At 35.7% G+C, this 19,102-nt stretch overlaps 1 protein-coding gene across 1 annotated transcript in view; it reads right to left on the bottom strand.

The window, feature by feature from the left end:
- The window catches only part of LOC310897015 (uncharacterized protein), a 547,020-nt gene that overhangs the window by 526,488 nt on the left and 1,430 nt on the right, over positions 1–19,102 (bottom strand). The window contains exons 2-4 of the mRNA XM_083830110.1: positions 16,791–16,926; positions 9,378–9,425; positions 7,711–7,779 (exon numbers count right to left, since the gene is read on the bottom strand). The gene's annotated coding sequence lies outside the window, so the exon portion shown is untranslated. The remainder of the gene's footprint in view (positions 1–7,710; positions 7,780–9,377; positions 9,426–16,790; positions 16,927–19,102) is intronic.

The raw sequence follows: 19,102 nt of genomic DNA, 5'->3' as shown, positions 1-19,102 counted from the left end.
GAAGAAGAGACTTCTCACTTGATTCAAAGCAACTTAAGAGACATCTTGAAAGCAGAACGCAACAGAGACAAGGAATGTTTATGAGCTAGAGGAGCATGTGCTACCTGAGTCAACTTAAATAAAAGGTATCATCTGTTTCTGGTGATGAAAATCTTTCTGTAAGGCGAAATGGGCTACATTCTGTTTCTTTTAATCCAAAGATGAGATGGATTTGAAACCTGGCTCCTTGATGCAAGGACTCGCCACATGAGATAATCTCCAGCACATTACCATTGGCAAGCAGATCTTTCACCCTTTTTTCTCCATGCATTACAGAAAATATTAAATCAGTTTGGTGTCCATAAAAACTTTTGATCCTACAAATAGCCTAGGGTACTATCATTATCTTCAGGAGAACCATTTGTAGATCTTCAGTAGGTAGCACTAATTTAATTTCTTTGCTAGAGAAAAAGTGGCTGATTTTCTAGATCAATATTTGATTGAATATGTTTGAAATGTCAGCAGATAAAGGCCCCTTTTTCTGGCCCAAAGAGTTTTTGAACCACAGAGGTACACTGTTCTAGCTCCCCTGGGATCTGACTGCAAGGAGGTCTCAAAGATCTGTTAGAAACCTTCCTGCTGTTCCTTGTGTTCTTCCAGCAAGACTTTCTAAAGGTTGAGATGAGAAGAAAGAAGATCAAGAACCAAAATGTCTTTATATCCATTTTTTAATCTTTCCTGGTGCTTCTCTTAACTAAAAATAATCGTTTATAACACGAGTTTACAAAAAAACTCCTGTAATAGGATCATGTGAAAGTTAAAAAAAAAATTGTGAGGGCCAATCCTTCAGATTTGCTTTAAGAAGATGCTCCAACAACTTTTGCAAACCATTGACATTTGAAGGGCTTTTTTCTCTTTCATGACACTAATTAAAGCAGAATATCAATGTATCATCATCTTGAAAGTGATCTATTAAAGAGATATGCTCAAGGCTGAAAAACCAGGGCAACGGACATATGTTTTAGAACTTCAGAAGAAAAGTTGCCCGGTTATGTTAGATAACTACAGAAAAGCATGAAAGCAAAAAGATATTCTTAAACAATAGTAAGAAATTCTGTTGAAAAGATGGCATAATGTGAGACCCTGCGTCAATATATTCCATATAAATTCATGCCAAATACATGCACACACAGACATCCCCCTCCCTCAGCCCCATACAGAACAGTGCTCACGTTCATGCTGTTCAAATGAAGAGCTTTCTTTAAATCTTCAGCACCAAGAAGTACATTTTTCAGTGACACAATGAAATACTGTGGATGGAAACTTGTCGTAAAATAGAGATAAGGAAGACATCTAATGGGCAAGTCATATTGACCATTTTGACTACATATATAGTTTTATGTTACATGATTTACAGTATATGTACTTCTACATAATATGACTCATTCATGCTAACATAAAATCTAATTTAAATAAGAGAAAAATTACGGATATTTGCTTTATAAGATTGTATTTAGAGCCTTGATTTTATTTTTAAAACTAAGTACATTTAACTTTTTAATAATATGTGTACACTTCTTCAATATAAAAATTAGAGGGAAAACTCTACCAACCAAAGATAGTGAAAGCATGTGGTGCTATATCCATTCTGATGATAGCAGTTCCCACTCATCTGTAGTAATATCTAATATCAGTTTTCTGCCATCCTTATAAATCTTACATTATTTCCAATGGTTCAAAGCACCCTGCTTTAAAAATACCTTAATTTCAATTACCCAGAATTTGAGCACCATAATATATTGCTTTAATTTATTTCACTGTGGACAAAAACATATCCCTGTAAGCCAAATATGTGTAAGATACTCTAGTAGCTGCTTTGTATATCATTTCAACAAACTTGGGAGAGACTTTAAGTAATATAGTTTCTTTTAGAAGCAGCAAAAATGCAGCAACATATCTGTTAATCTCTTGGGAAATACAAAAAAATCACTACCATTCTTGCATCTACCATGTAATTTAGAAAGATGCTCTAGCAACTCTAATGCCTCATATGTAAACAGAATGTTGGTTACTCATTACTTCCTAAGAAAAAAAAGGAGCTTTGCCACCCACTATTTCTGCATCATACCGAAATTACTAGATTATATCAAAAACACCTCATCCAGTTGCTGTACCAGGTTCTGCGAACCGAAACCATAAGCCTCCAGCAGCGAAGTCAGAAACCCAATAGTCTCTGCATGGATCAAAGTAAGCCAAACAAAATCTATGTTTTGTACCTGCTTCCAATGTGTTTGGGAAGCACTGTTAATGAAAAATGAGGTTGATGTACCTATTGCACATTTTTGGATTATTGTTCACTCCCATCAATCTGAAACCTAATGAAACAGAGACCACCTACAGTGGAGGGATATTGTGTCCATCTGACAAACTGCATCCAATTTACTAACTGATGGGATGGCATAAGCTGCCACTGGTCATATGATTTTCAGCTTCTCATTGGTCATATATTAAGCATTAGTAATGGGGCAGTGCCATTTCCACTATCATTCTCTGGCATGAATAATAGTATTACATAGTACACTGTAATTCTGCGATAATGATAGCATGCAATGTGCAGTTTTCTCCCACTGCGGACACAAAAATTGTAGGAGACTTGGCTTCTACAGACTGTCTTTATGGAATTAACAAAGAAATATGCTTGCTATGACATATATTGAATCTTTTTAGTGCATTTCTGGGTAACTTTATGGGCACATGTGTTATGTATGTCACAACCAAACTCTGCAGGAGGAGATAAAATAATGCACACATCACACAATGGTAACAACAATGGGCAACCTAGGCTCCAACCTGCACAGAACAAATAAGTTTTGTTTGGTTTTGTTTTTTTTCCAAAGAAAAATGTTGACTCTCCAAGTGGAAGATGCCTTTGTTTCTGCACCTGTTTTGCTTAGTATCTTGTTAAGCTGCTTCTGCTTCTACTATTTGTCATGCTAATAGGCAGAAGCAAAATAGGAAAAAATTATGATGGATATTAGTCGATCTTCTTGTTATTGCTAGATGTGATTATTGCTTTTTCCTGCTTGGGTTCCCTCAGTGTACTCCTAACAGAGTGCAGCTTATTAAAAAGCTCTGCTGTTTAAATTTTACTAGCATAATAACCAGTTCTCTCTTTATGGCTGTTCTGAAGTCGATTCGCTGGCCACCTGTCAGTTTGTGAAATAAATGTTAGGTTTTCCTAATGAATATTAAGGTTCTTCATGGATTTTTCTCCCATCATATCTCCCTGAACTTGTCCAGTGCTGTGTTCATGCCTGTGATTTATGCTTAGCAGGTGTTTGTTTGCTATGGGTTTCTAAATGTTGGCTTCCTACTGTAAGAAAGGAATGGGAAGGTGGGAATGGGTTTATTGTATTCTGTATATTGTTCCACAACTGTGAAATGGATTTCCAGCTGACACTCTATGTGCTGCTATGTATTAAACCACAAAGCCCCATCTATATCGGCAATATACAAACTAATGCACGGGAATTCACAGTTAAGACTGAAGCTCCATTATTAACTCACTGTGTTGTACCTAGGTATTGCTGTACATATTGTTTTGATATATACCAAAAGCACTGCAATAGGTAAACAAAAGCGGATGAGTTCACAATACAACTTCGGTCTTCGCTATGAGATTCTGTGCTCTGGCAGTTTTATTCAGACCTTTTACACTCCGTGAATTTTATATTTCAGTTTTTCAGCTTTAAAATGTTTGTTGAGGCTATGTGAACCAGTAAAACATATCCTTAGAGAACTCTTATGTAAGTAAATACATAAAATGTTTAGCTAAATTTTAAAAAAGACATTATTCACATAGTAGTTTGGATTGGTCTACCATGCTAAAAAATACTGCAATTAGCTAGATTAGAATGACCTAATTTTAAAATGCATACTAGATATCTGCTAAATTATAAAAGCCCTTGTCAGAGTCAATACAGTGTGTGTTATAAATACTTTTTCCCCTAATTCATATAGGCATTATTCACTTTGGGGAGGATAACTACTGCTGGAAAGTTGTGGATTGTTAAGCATTGCTAACAGCACTGAGATTGTTTTCAATACTGTATCTATACAAACTGTGGAATACTGCAGAAATCATATTCTTCCACAGTCTTATTTCTGAGCTTCTGAGGCTGACTGTGTCACCTCCAAGAAAATTATCCAAAGACTCACAAGTCAGCAGAAAAAAAATGATGGTCTTCAGTGGGCTTTGGACTAGGACACATTTTAATATACTTTTCAAAGATGGGTTTATACATGCACAGTTCCTCTTTTTCCCCAAAGACAGATCCTACTTAACCTCTGAGTCATAATTTACATATGTCCTCAAGGTGCACCTCTTTTCCCCAGGCTAGGCTTTTTTTTTTCTATTGCTGCTGACTAAGCATGATCTGGGGCTTCCTTTTATTATTACATTCTTGTGTTGCCATTCACGTTCCCTGAGTAGTCACTGGCATGATCCGGTTGACTCCTATGGTTTTATAATATTCTAACTTTCTTCCTGGTGACATATAATAGCACTAGTATGCCATAAAAGGGTGAGAAGATATACCTCAGCTTTCTGCAAAATATGTCAACCAACCCACTACAAGATCCTGCAAAACCTGCAACTGGTTATCACACTTAGTACCATGGACTAGCTTTGATTCACCTTAACATCATGATTATAGAGGTTTAAAGCAGCTTTTCACCTGAAATTTGAGTGAAAACTGAAATCTTAACAACCAAAGCACTACACCTAACGGTGCTTGTAGGACTGTATTTGAAGTTTACGTTTAAAATAAAATAACCTTGTATGTATCCTTTGCAGGAATTTAGTTACTAGTCTTTATTCTTCAGCTATTCAGAGAGTGTTTGGGAAGTTGCAATGTGTATCATTTTATTTATTCTATTACTTTCCTTCATATCATTGAGATATACACTAGAGCTAAGATTGGCTGTCATTTGCCAACAAAAGGTTGTTATTTTTGTTGTTAAGTGTCTGCGTGCTGTTTTAACAATAACTCTTCTGTTTTCATGTCTTCTGTGCTTAAACTTCATAGCACATACTAGATAATTTAGTAGATATTCTGAAGACTGCTACTTATCAATATCTGTTGGCTCCATTTTGTAACTCTCATTTGAGGAAGGTGTCATTTGATTTATTTCTTTATTTGGATTTTTACTACTCTGTAATAAGAGTACCCAGTCAATGCTCACAGCTCTACTGACAACCTTTTAAAAATATGCACATAAATAAATAGAATGTCCAGTTGCCACAAGATCCATCAAAGAGTCCAACAACAACATAGATATAACAAAAATAATTTGTCCTTACAAAGTGACTGATAGTTGCAATGACCTCTCTGAAACAGAAGCTGTAAATCATTACCATAGCTCCATAATGATATCACCAATCCTTTCCACATGTTTTCTTAGTGGACAGAGAAAAAGAATAGGCTGGATAGATGAGAAAACGTATGATTTTATAAACTGAGGGAATGTACCTTGAAACAGTTCGAGATCACCAGGGTTTGATATGAAAGTGTATTAGAAATATCTGAGATTGAACGCTAAGGCAGCTTCTGGAAGCTGCTGCTTGTCTGGTATCTGCCTTACACTCCATTTAGCTGGAGGCCAGACAGGTATGAACATTTTCAGAGAACAGAGCTCATTCATTCAGCCTGTAAATATGGTATCGCTTGAAGCAGCACAGAGATGCCTTGCCCATTGGTCCCTCTTTCCGGATGCTGTTACTCTCTCAGGGACACAAATTCTTAACACACACCTTTCCTCTTCACCACAACATTATTTCCTCTTCTGACATAGCACAAGATGAGTTCAGGGAATGTAAATGGTCTTCTTATGGGATGATTACAACCTCATGTTTTCTACGTTATTTCTTTGCAATAGTTTCAAAACACAGCTCAGAAGGACTCCTTAGCAGCTTGTACTCACAAGAGGCACAGATTTCTCAGCAATTTGCAATTATCCTAAAACTAAAGCTATATAGTAATATTTTACACAAGTTTACAATTTGCAGTCTATTACATTTAAACAGTCTTTTATTAGATGTTGCTAATACTAGTCAATATCCTACACACACATCATATACCTGCATATGGGAAAACCCAAGGATGGCATTTGCCCTTGTGATTGTACATTTTTTTCATTACTGTTCACACTACCAATCGCATTAAAGCATAAAGAAGCACAGCCAAACTATGTCCTGTGTTCTAGAGCCAACCCGTTACGGCTTTTCACTGGGGAAAAAAGAGTTCATGGGGTACAACAAATGGCTAAGCATCACATAGCACAGTGCATTACATGCATGGTGTCAATGTGAAATTAAATGCTATTGTACTTCATATTCTACTTTACTTCCCACTGTTGGATAGAGCAACTACAGGTGTGGAATTTTTTTTGCAAAAATACATCATTTTTTTTCACCCATAATTTCAGCTGAAGGCAGGTCACCTCTGTGCTGGGCACTTCAGTGGAGAGTTGAGCCCCATCTAAAAAGCAAGCTATGAAATTGGGTCTATTAGCACAAGCTCTGCAACACATTAAGATTAGTATATGGACTCAGGCTTGGAACTAGCTTGCAGATACAAACTGATTTAGAATGCAGATAAGGCTGTAAAATACCATGTAGGTATATTGGTTTAACCTTCCTAAATACCAAAATGGATGCTTCTAATACCTGTCAGGCAATTTAAAAGAAAGGAATCTGTAAGTAAGAGATTCTGATTACATCCCTCTAATCATTAGTCTTAATCTGGCCTATCAATTTCTGTGTATTTTCCCATAATTTTACTGGTTTAAAAATTACACAACCATGCTTATAATAGACCTAGTTAGCATTGTAAGAGTATTAACATGAATCACCTGACAAACGTAATCGGCATATACTTGCGTGTTTTTGTAAAATCTGAATTCTGGTATTGTACTACAATGGAATCATATTTTTCTCATAAAGACTGCAATAATGCTATGCAGCTCTTGAGAGAGGAACTTTTTTCTATAGTGTTTGAATCACCTTCCTTTTAAAATGCTGCTAAGTGTGAAATTAGTGTTGTCCCTCAAAGTGCATAAGAATAATTGTCAGTAATTGAACACATTTTGGGGGCTAATTATATAAAAATTGATATTAAAAGAATACTACAGAATTGATTGAGTTTTGCAGTTCATATTTAGTTTTCAAATTACTAGAGTTGAAAGGCTGTGGTAAGAAACAATAAAAATCCATTCAAAGCTGCTAAAGAAAATTAAGGTTTACTAGTCCTTTGAAAGGCAAATGGTCCAAAGGAGGTAATGTACAGAGGACAGTAAAAATGCTCTTGGCATTTACCATAGATTTAAAATATCAAATGTTTTAGGATGCCTATCTTGAACATAGCTAATTTTTGCAATGAATTTCTGTTTAAATGATTGGAATTTCTGTTTTGTTTTGTCTTTTAAAAGGGGAAAACTTACACTGTCCTGGAAGACAGGCCTTTTTAAGGTTTATCAACTCTAGAATTTTGTCCAGGATCCATTAGAGTCAGTATGAGATGTGAGAGGAGTATAGCTTGTCATGACCTTGATCCAAGTTTCTGAATCAAAGCAGGAGATTAGTTTTGGGGAGAGTTTTTAATCACCACTTGTTCTAATTATGTAGTGTCAGAAATAAATGGAATCTTGGAAAAGTAGACCAAATGAACTTACTACTGTTCTTCATCCTGGAAGGAACTCTGCAACCCCAGAAGCAGTTGAAGCATTCTCCTGGAAGAAGTACTGTAGAAAAACATCAGAAGGGAGAAAAATCATCTACACCGTTGCAAGTCATAGGGCCAGAATGTTCCAAAACCTGTTGTATATTTCCATGCAACCAGAAATAGCTGGAAAATGCTGAATAATTAAAAAACAAAATCAAAGAAATATTGATCTACCCTAGAAAGATCTTGGTACAGAAGTATTTCTTTTTAAAATCAGCATCATGAAAAGATCACTAAACAGTGTTTTGCATATGAACATGAAAATGCAGAATATTCTAGATGACAGCCCACACACGGAACTTTCAGAAGAGTGGACCAAAACAATTTTATTCATTTTTGCTTTTTAATTGCAGCTAAAATATATTGTGAGGAAGATTCTATCTTTTTCAGGTCTTTTATTTCCCTATAAAATTATTTGCTCTTTATAAAAAATCTAGAGGCACCGGAGAATGGTCGTGGATATTTTTCATTTAATGAAAAATGGCAACTCTAGAAGAAACATAACAACATTTTAAATAAATATAGACTATCTAAATATTAAAAAATCTTGTGAAAATAAAAAAGATCTGATTAATTTCGGTTTCCATGTACTTGTTTGGAGAATGAACATCTTACTATATATCGTTATGATTTTACAAATTGTTCTTTGTCCAGCAAAAAAATTTGAAGTTTACAAAAGCAAATGACATGCCTGGGGATACACTCAGAGAGCCAAGTTTAGATGGCTATGAAGAAACAGAGTTAATTATTCTGTTTCTATATAAATATTCAAACCAGACCCTTGAAATACTAGTTTGCAATGCTAGAAATAAAGGCTACATGTTTGGAGAGGTATGTGAAATGTAATAATGGTAAAAATATGAAGAAAAACCAACAGCCACACAATGCTCAAATAAAGTGAGAAAATAAAATGTTCAGGAGATGAAGCCAAACTGTTCTCTCTACAGAGGGGATGCCACTGGCTAGAGTTAAAAAGAGTGGAAGGGGAAACATTCTTAGATATAACAGCTAACTACAAATGCATATGATCAAACAAATTTGTCTTCCGCAATGGATGTACAAACTACAGTTAATGAAACTGATGAAGCTTTTAATGGATTGGGCTGCATGAAATCTATAATGTATCACACCGCTATAGGAGCCAATGTGCTTTCTGGAGTAGATGTTCCACATAAAACCCATGTAACGTTCAGAGATAGAATATAAGTTGAACTCCACCAGAAGGCTGGATCATTTTGTGTCAATTCACACACTGCTAACTGGGTTAATATTACAGTCATTGTACTAAAACAAACAAACAAACAAACAAAAAATACAAAAACTTCAGAGATAAGAAAGACATGAATAATGCAATCTACCTAAAATAGCTCCCTAGAAGATGAGGTGAAGAGATCGCATCTAGAACTCAAAAATGCAAGAGAGCATTTAGTTTGGGATATCAGCTAAGGAGCCTGCAAGACCAACACTATAAAGAATTTGTTCCTTCAACTCTTTTTTCAGAAGAGGTGCGTAAGAATGCGTATGTTTCACAATTCCACCAGCGCCTGATTTTTATGAATGTCTTGACTCATATATTGGAGGATGTGGACAGAGTGGAATCAGGTAATAACTACTGACCTGCTGAGAAGTGAAGATGATCAACTCCCAAATCAGGATGTTTGATTTCTGTAAGGGACACAGAACATTAGACTGAACAGAAACACACTTCTTGGTCAGCCTAGAAGAATTTAGTAATGTAGAAGAAAATAGTGAAAAAGACCCAGACCTGACCCTCTAAAAATGGATTTACATGTATGGATGGAATACCCCAGAAAAAAGGAGACCTGATAAAGACTGATGGGCTTGTTCCCATACCTGAAGATATTCATCCATAATTTGCTATGGTTAAGAGCTTTCTTCAGACAAAAAATCATGACAGTGAGTTGAATGGCAGAAGAAAAGCCTTTGGAATACAGAAGACACTATTACAGAGGTATCCTTACTGATTTTTTTTGGTATTAAGCAAGATGTGCAATCTCAAATGTGTTATGGAGTATTTTAATACTTATTGACATGAGCTTCTAACGCATATAAAACATAAACAGAAAGCTCACACTTTTCTTTAGTTCAGAGTTTCTTGCCTAATGCCTAAGAAGTCAGGATTATTAAAAAAAAAATCCCATATACAAATGATTGCTTTCATAAACCCTGCTGTCCTTCCTCATGCTTTATTTTATATTAAAGGCTCTGTTTTGAAAAGTAGGTGGAATATTTGACTTTTTCTATCAATCACCATCACTACCATTTTAAAACGTGCTTAACTGAGATTTGAATGTTACACATCTGGCAAGAATCTTTAGTTCTGTGAATGTTACTTTCTCTTTAGCTACCTTGGAAATATGAGTCCAAGGTCATTCTAAAAACAGATTTTCCTTAATAATAATGCTTCCTTATAAGCAGCTCACACTCATTAATGAGTAGTACAACAGAACTGCAACATTTCCCAGTTTCACCATCAGGTCTTTTGAGCTCTCAGTGGCTTCAAGGCCACGTAGTTTGAAGAATGAAACTTCAAAGATCAGCCTCAAAACCTAGTCCTTCCATATGGCTACACTCTTAGCAAAGCCTCTCTCCCTTTTCTTTGTGATCTTTCATGACTTAATTAGAAACAACTTTAAAAGGCTTTTTTTTTTAAGTATAGTAGTATAACATCTGCATTTTCAGCAGTATGCTATTTAATCACACTGGGTTATAAAGTGAAATTTTTAGTACTTAGTGTAATATCCTGTAGAACCCATGCATTCAGTTGTTTAGTGTCCCTGACTCATCATCTTATAGTTTTTCATCAACATTTTAATAGCCACTCTTAAAAATGTAATTTGATGGATAATTCTCTAAACCTGTTTTAGTTTTGTTGTTTCTTCAAAAAGTTGTGTCTCTGCATGTTTTCTTTCTGTAATTCCTGCACCTGAGACTAATTCAAAGCATTCAAAGATGCAAAGATAAACCCAGGGCTACCATACGTTCAGAAGTTGATAGTACTGTGTGAGATTGCATTGTAGAAGAGTCTGATTTTTAGGTAAGAAAACTTTGTTCAATGTTATGAGTTTCACCTTTAGTTGATGCATGTTTATTTGTTATATACTTAATATAGGCTATGTCAGTTTACATTTAGATGTCTGAATTCTGTTTTAATCATGCCTTAAGTCCCCACATGCTTTATTAGATCTAGCATTTCCTGTCTGAAGTTAGTCATTTGTTCCTATGTAAGTTAGTCACTGACTCTGAAAATCAGTTATCTGTAGCTATTTTGCAGCAGGTGACCGAGTAGAGTGTTTCTTCATTTGCATTTTCTGTTAATTTGATAAAAATAAAGCTCAATACAGTAAAGTGGGATCTCCATAAATCTTAAAGAATTCTAGATCAGAGCTCCCCTGAGGAAGCTCGACCTGGAGAACTCCGAAATAAATTCCCAAACTATATGTTTACTTAAATATCTTCTCAAGTGACTCTTCTTTTTTGAAAATGGGGAATGGCTAATCATACTTCAACTGGACTGTTTAACATAAGCAAGTTATCCATGAGAGTATGTTCCTTTCTTTTCTGGCAGCTCACAAATAGTTATCAGAGGAAGCAGGGGACTAGGCTGGTTGTGAGAGCTCAAAAGAGAGCTCCGCTGCTGTATCTTTCCTTTGACAGATTTCTGCTAGTTTTTAAAGCACTGGGAAACACTGAAATACAAACTACTCCCTGGACTCTGAGAAAATGCCAAGAATACGGTGGAAAAACTAAAAATAGTACTGATGTTGAATTATTGCCAACATCTAAGATACCTGAACTACAAAAAGTTCTTTTTAAAAAAAAAGTTAAAATGTGTACTATTGTTAATGAAATTCCAGAAAGATAGAAGATAAAGAACTTGAAAAAAATAACAATAGCAGGAGAGGAAGGATGATATAAATGCTAAATATCTAGCATCTTTTAGGGAACTCTTTCCCTAAAACTTGAAAAAATATTTTAAGTTCCGTTTAAAAAGTGACTATATAGTACTGGTGCTTGCTTATTCAATAGCATTGCATGCTATGGAGCCATATGTGCCTACCTGGGTTTTTAAACCACATTCTGAAAAATGCACAAAAATGCGATGGGATTTTCTTCCAATCTGTAGGATTTCTTTTGTTGTTTGCATTTTGTTCTTTTAAACTGTATTGAAGTTTCTATTACATATCTAATGTTACACCCAGAAATTTTCCATGCTCCTACAGGAATAAGGGAATGAACTAGGGGAAAAAATCTAAATTTTGTCTACAGAGATTTGCCTTGCTAAATTGCATTAGTCACAAAAGACAGACAGGCTCTTCTGCTGAGTAATACAGAGCAAAAGCCTATTGTTAAGTGTTTTAAATAACTCTTGAAGGGTTGTGTTCCTGCTATACAGATATTAGCTTGACAATGCTAAGTTACCACATGTGCCCCCCCCCCCCCCCCCCCCCCCCCAAATAGGATGGAAGCAATGGAAGCACTGACACTCTAAAATGCCTGTTCTCTATTTGGCTGTTGAAAATACTCAGTCTGCAGAAACATAGCCTTTGCAGATTCTGCATAGTGAACCTCTCCTTTGGAGAATTCCACCAAACCTGGCCAAATGAAAGCCTCAAAAATTCATAATACTTACACAGCACACCTGTGTAAACTAAATTAACCTTATCTATTATTTTGGGTAGAGCTTTTTTTTTGCTTTTTTTTTCTTTTTGTATTTCTGTGTAGTGTGTGTGTGTGTGCGTACCCTACCAGATGACCAGTCCTCATTTCTAGACAGCTTTGTTAGTATCTCCACGTGCCCACCTCACAACTCTTTATGCAAAATCCTTAGACACTTCATTTCCTTGAAGCACCATTGGACTGAATATATGCTTTTGACCCAGAAGTGATAATTATGAAGTCTTGCTTCAAAGGTGGAAGGACTCTGTATTGCAACTTAGGTTACTAGTTAATTCTTTAAAAAGTAATGATCAAAGCCATTGTCTGAACTCAATTTTATTACACATGAGCAAACCGGGAATAAAGCTACTGCAGTCAGGTTAAAGTCAATGAACTATATCAGATTTATATTGGCTCAACTGAGATCATAAATCGGTCCTGTAATTGGACCTTTGGTTTTAAATGTAACACTTGCAATTGACTGTTCTGCCCAGGGAACAGACAACTGTATTTCGGCAGAGGTCTGAACTTATTAGAGATAGCTGGGAGAGGGTGACTACGTGATGAACATCTAATTCTATAAAATGGAGATGAGTACCACTAGAAATAGGGAGGTGCTGAAGTTGAGGTAGATGATACTTAAACTTACGCCCACATTAGCAGCATTCGCAAACCAGGAGGAGTGGTAACAAAGCAAAATAGGTGGTAATGAAGATGTGATGTCCATGCCACTTTTCCTTTTTTTTTCTTTTTTTTCTTTTAACTTTAGACTAGTGGTAGTCATATTCAATTGACTGAATGCTCATTTGCATCTGGGGTGCACCACCGCATTGTCTACTTGAGTTTAATCCAAAGGGTACTTAGTTCATGTGCGTCAATACTACACTGTGATGTGAATCAAAGTACAGAATATAGGGACGATCAGAGATTTGGTTCAAAAGCACATTATTGATCTGAACTAAAATGACTCTAAAAAGAGAGCTTATTTGTAGGTTACACTGAAGATTTTTATATATTCAGTGTAAACCATCTTCCAGAAAGGGCCTGAGTGACTATCTGTGTTCCTCCCTGAAATGGGGGCCTGTGAGTGAACTGCTTTTAAACAATGAGATGAAATGATCTTGTCAAGATCAAACTATGCTTGCTGATTTTTAGCCAGCTAAAACTAATCAAGTCCTATAATAACAGTATATAACAACTCTCGGGACTGAATTGTTCCTAAGAGACATTATTTGGAAAGGAGCAAGTACTTACTGAAGAAAAGTATTAACTCCTCTGCTGACCTTTAAAAGAAAACATCAGTTGCAGTGTAGATACTTCTAGCTCAGATCAGCTAATCTGGCTAGGTCATGGGCTGAAATACAGGTTTGCTCCCTCTTCTATAAAACCTATTTTCAGTGCAGATTAATACCCTAACGTGTTAATAGGCCCTTTATGCCCTTTCCACAGCTCTTCCTTGTGGGGCAACACAAGTCATCCTACAAGTCAACTTGCAGAAGAATCCCATATTACTGGACAACATGAAGTGTTCAGGGGAAGGCAAAAACAGTGAGGAATCCTTCACATATACAGACATTCACACGCTAACTAGACTGTTGCTCACATACCTGCAGCACCTATCTCAGCTCTGGATTTCTGTTTCCAGAGTTTTTTTGGAAAAGGCTTCATAATCTTCTTCAATCACTTTAATCAAGTATTTAAATCAATTTGGATGGCTCTGCCAGAAGCAGGATCCACTGTGTTTCTTCACCTAGACAAACCACTTGAGGAAGCCCTTTTTGGCATAGAAAGGACAGTTAGAGGTCAACAATGACCTCAGCATCCAGCAGTGCTGTTTCAGAAAGCAGTATCTGGCCATTGACTGAGATTAGGATGCAAATCTGCAAGTTAAATGTATGCTGCAGACACACCCTAAATGTAATTAGCTCTTTTGTTTAAGAATAAACTGACTCTAACCACTTCTTGGGTATGTGGTTCTTCCAAGACAAAAAAGCAAACAACTCAGCTACATTTAGAAAAATGGCTTTAATGAACAGGAAAATGGCATTTAATCTTTTGGTGCATCCTGCATTTTATGAGTAAATTCCGTGGGAAACTGTGTAAATGGAATGTAATTATTTTTAAAATAGAATCCTTTGTTATTAGCTACATAACTGTCATGTGTACATAAAGAACCCTGCTGTACAGACAAAAGACTGGAAAAGTTTCCTGGAGAGTTTCTGCTATTGAAAGAATAAAAATTGAAGCAGTGGGGTGAACTTTTGGTTCACAGACTCAAACACTGAATGTTAAACCTGGCTGAGAGAAAATCACTTTATTCTGATAACCGGATTACTTAGAACAAAAATAGAGGAAAATTAAGAACTGAAGAGCAGAAAATTAAGGTGGAATGCAATTTAAAGAGTAAGTAGATGATGTAGGCTTTCATTTTCATCCCCCCCCAGTGTCCAGCTAATTAAAATTACAATCAAAATGAAAGTCTAAACTTGTAAATATCTTTAGCTAATGATTTTGTCTTTTTAATCATCTTCACATTCAAAGACTTTATTTTATTCATTTAGAGCTTTACAATAAAATGAAATTGTTTTTCTCTAGTAAAATCCTTTTAATTTTCTTTATCTGTTGCTTTTTACATCATACATTATGTATTTTTCTTTTTTCTTTCTAATTTCTGCACAGTGTTCTCTCTACTTTTATAGTCTGCTCTCCTTATGCATTTACTTAAAACTATTATAAAGTTGAATGTAATAAAGTGGATAATGTAAACTTTTTGCTTTCCATAAAAGCACTGGAGTCGCATATACTGGCTTGAAAAACAATCTAGACAAACACTACCTTTCTTCCTGAGGTACATATGCAGACACAATGAATTTCTAAGGCCCTGACCACATTCAACTCTAAATTTAGACAGAATAGTAAGTATTCAACTTCCTTTCTAAGACACAGAATGGATTTGCCCTGATTTATAGACTGCTATCCATGAAAAATGGCTGGATTTTCTGTGAGTTTTCAGGCAACTCTTTCAAATGGTTCAAAAATTAAAAGTAATTAAGTACATTTGTAATGTACTAGGCAACCTTTCTGACCTTAGTGTTCTTAAAATTAGTGTTTGGTATACTTTGCACTTACCAACAAAGGGGAATACAGAATGACTTTAAAAACGCATATAAATTTACAGCCTTTGTTTTGCATTCTTATTTCACCTTGAAATCTATAAAAACACTTAGTTGCACTTCAAAATTTACTTTCATTATGTAAGCTTTCTAAATTCATTGTGAAGAAGCCTTGAAAATATAGGACAAACGATGATCAGCAATATGTCTCTGTCTTCACGACCATGCTCATTTTGGATAATATGAGCATTTTTATCTTATTGTGCTAGAAAACACTGATCACAATGGACACTAGGGTTGGGACATAGCCAGTCAACAATGCATCTTAACACAATAGGAATACAATGTCATTTACTAACACTTCAACCTCAGTGCTGCTTTGATTCAGCTACACAGAAATCTGAGGATTCTGACCTGGATCAAAGCTATCATGAAGTGTCTGTCAAATATTTTGGGGGTTATAAACTTCTAGTTGGTACAACACAATGTTTTCATCTACAATTTGATTTTCTTAGGACATCAATATTAGACTCTGTCTTGCAACATAATGATCGGTTTTGTATTTACATTGATGTACATATATACACACCTCCACTGAAATATTCTCAGTTGACACCTACAAAAGCAAGGCCAGATTTTGGCCCAGAATCTTTTGGAATCTCTAACAACATACATTCCCTGGTTCTGAAAGGCAACTTTCATCTGGCTGCTTGGAAGATCTCCAAGAGTTTGTGCTCTGCAAGGTTGGAAAGGGATTACTCTTGTGTCTTTAGAATCAATACAACATATGGATTGGCTTCATCTTCTGGTGTTGCCACTGCCTGCAAAGGGAGTATTTGTACAATTCGAGACGATGTAATTGGGCTTAAAGTGTCTGTACTTTATGCACAGAAGTTAATTTATGTGAATGCATTAATGTTTATACATCAGTCATTTCACTGGGTCATCTGCCAAACAGAGTGCCAAGATTTTGTATATATGTACGAAGATGAATGTGAGCTCTGATAGCCCTCTAGACCTAAGACATTTTAAAATATCCACTGCTTACTTAACCATGTAAAATGATTTTAAATACCCAGAAATAAAGTATAATGTAAGACAACTCTACACTAATCACTACAAATATTTTGTAGCAAAAATTTTGTGCATAAAACAAAGCAAGGGGGATACATGCAAACTGCCAATAACAGGCAGTGGATTAGGACTGTGCTATTATGGGAAGCCTGGTGGTTCTCACCTGTGCTCTTCTTAGTGGCTGATCTAAGACCTCGCTATTTCCAAAGAGAGTAGTGCAGGTTGTGGATGTGTCCTCCTGATGTTTTCTTCATGTTAGCTCTAGTGCTTACATCGCAGCTTCAGCAAGCCAGGCCAGCCTAAAACAAATTCATGAAAAAAGCGATCAGTTTTTAATCAGCAAACAAACAAATCCAGTTTACAAGGAAATCAGGAACTGGAATGGGTGTAGGTGAGAAGGGGCTGCACAGCCAGGAACAGGGCGAACGGAAGAACAGAAGTATCTTTTACAACAATGAGCCAGCCATTCAGCTGGAGATGTACAAGAAAACCTCTTTCAAATCACAAACACAGCCTGACGGTTTAGTCACAGAAAGTTCAATCTAGTCCCAATGGCTGCTACTGTGTCTGTGTTGTGCTTTCAAGCAGTGAAAAACTGAAGCTTAAGAGAGGAAAACCCCTTAATCCGCTGAGGACAGAGTTTAAATACTAGTTTTTTGTCCAGGACCTTGGTTAAGTTTCACCGTTCGTCAGTGGGTTCTGATCAGATACAGATACTTACGCTTCTGGCATAGCTTTTAGACTATCGAGTTGTTCTGATTGCAGTGAAAAAAGGCATCATTACAACTGTTGCCACCAGATTTACGTGATCACCAGGTAGCAGAGGAATTGCCTCAGAAGAGAGGTGCTCTCTGAAACAGTTATGTATTAAAATACAGCCTGAACTGTGAAAGTTTGAAAACACTTGATTGACAGTTTTACACTCTTAGTAACATTGACCTTCAGTGGCTTGAAATACTATCGTAATTTTTCAATTTGCTATTATAAAATCCAGATTTCATAAACATATTATTATCTTTCCATTATGATTACTTACTCCCTCTGAGGTCTACAGATGCTTTTCTATAACATCTAAATGGAAATGGGATTAGGATGAGATTCTGTCACTCAGGGGACTTGTGGAAAAAGGTGGGGATATACACAGAAGAGGTCATATCTTAGGGGCAAGACGAATAAAATGACACTGAGTTATGATGAAGGACAGCAATAACAGTATTAGCAATTTTGCATCATGTAAAATTGATTGGTTTATGTTGGAGATACTAACGTGGAGAGTAATGCACTGTTATTTTCTTGCCTTTCATAATACCATTAAATAAAACAAAATTAAGCTTAAAAATAATTCATGGAAATCATGTCATTTTCTTAGGTTACTAAGTGGTTTTGCATGAATTGTCTTTTGTGAACATACTTGCTGTCTCTGTTTGTGGGATAATTTTACTAACAAAACCTAGCTTATCAAATATTCAGAGATTATTGCTTTCAAGTGTTTGGTCTTCATACTGTGTATTTTGCCACTTAAGTCCTTTTTTTTAATTATTATTCCTAATAATATTAATTGGCTGAATACTGTATTTGAATGGACAAAAAATTAATAACATCTTTTATGATTCTTCAGGGAAACAATGATTAGCAAAGGTGACCTGTGGCTGAAAGATCAAACCAGGACTCCTTTGCTGTAAGAAGGGTATCTGTCATGCATCTTTCTTGCTGTTATCTTGTTACTTTCCTGTTTTTAAAATGCTAAGGTCTGTGTGCCAGATCAAAGAAACATGATGCTTCTTGTAGGCTAAACTGCTTTTTATAAGAAAAGTGTAACGTATACTCAGAGGAAGTTAATGATTGTAATTGCTCTCTATATCCCTGTACTAATATAACTTTAGGTTCTGATATTATATTTTGTTTTATTTAGACATATTAATCTGTAATTGCACTTGGCTAGAGCAGCTTGACATTTGTTTTAATGTTAGACACTAAGATAAACATGGCCAAAAGGACAAAAAGAATTGTCTTCAGTTTTGCATTTGGTGTAATTAAGAAATCTTTGTACTTGGTAAAGCATAGACATATTTCCAACTAAATACGGTAACTTCTAGTGTAATAGATACTGAGATAAAACAGCTCAAGAAATATTTTGATCAAAATGAAGTTAATTGCATCCTTTGTATTATTTATTAACTATGAAGCATTAACTTAAATGCTCAAGGTGAGCCACGCTGGGTAGAAAAATGGATATGAACAGCTTTAGGGAGCAAACTATGGGCATACAGATTAATGTTACAGTATTTAAAACCTGTTTGTGCATATACTCAAAACTTTTTTTTTTGACTTGCTAACTGAATCTTACATTGTCCAGAGTTCTCTGAAAGAGAAGAAAAAATGACCACCAGAGCAACCCTTTGTTCTTACAAAGAACTGAACTGCTAGAACACGTCTTTCTCAGTAACTGGTAATTTGCTGAAAGTCTGGAACTAA

This window comes from Anser anser (genome assembly GCF_964211835.1).
Source record: "Anser anser genome assembly, chromosome: 3".
NCBI classification, from domain to species: Eukaryota; Metazoa; Chordata; class Aves; order Anseriformes; family Anatidae; genus Anser; species Anser anser.
This window is presented reverse-complemented; position numbering and strand designations above follow the sequence as displayed.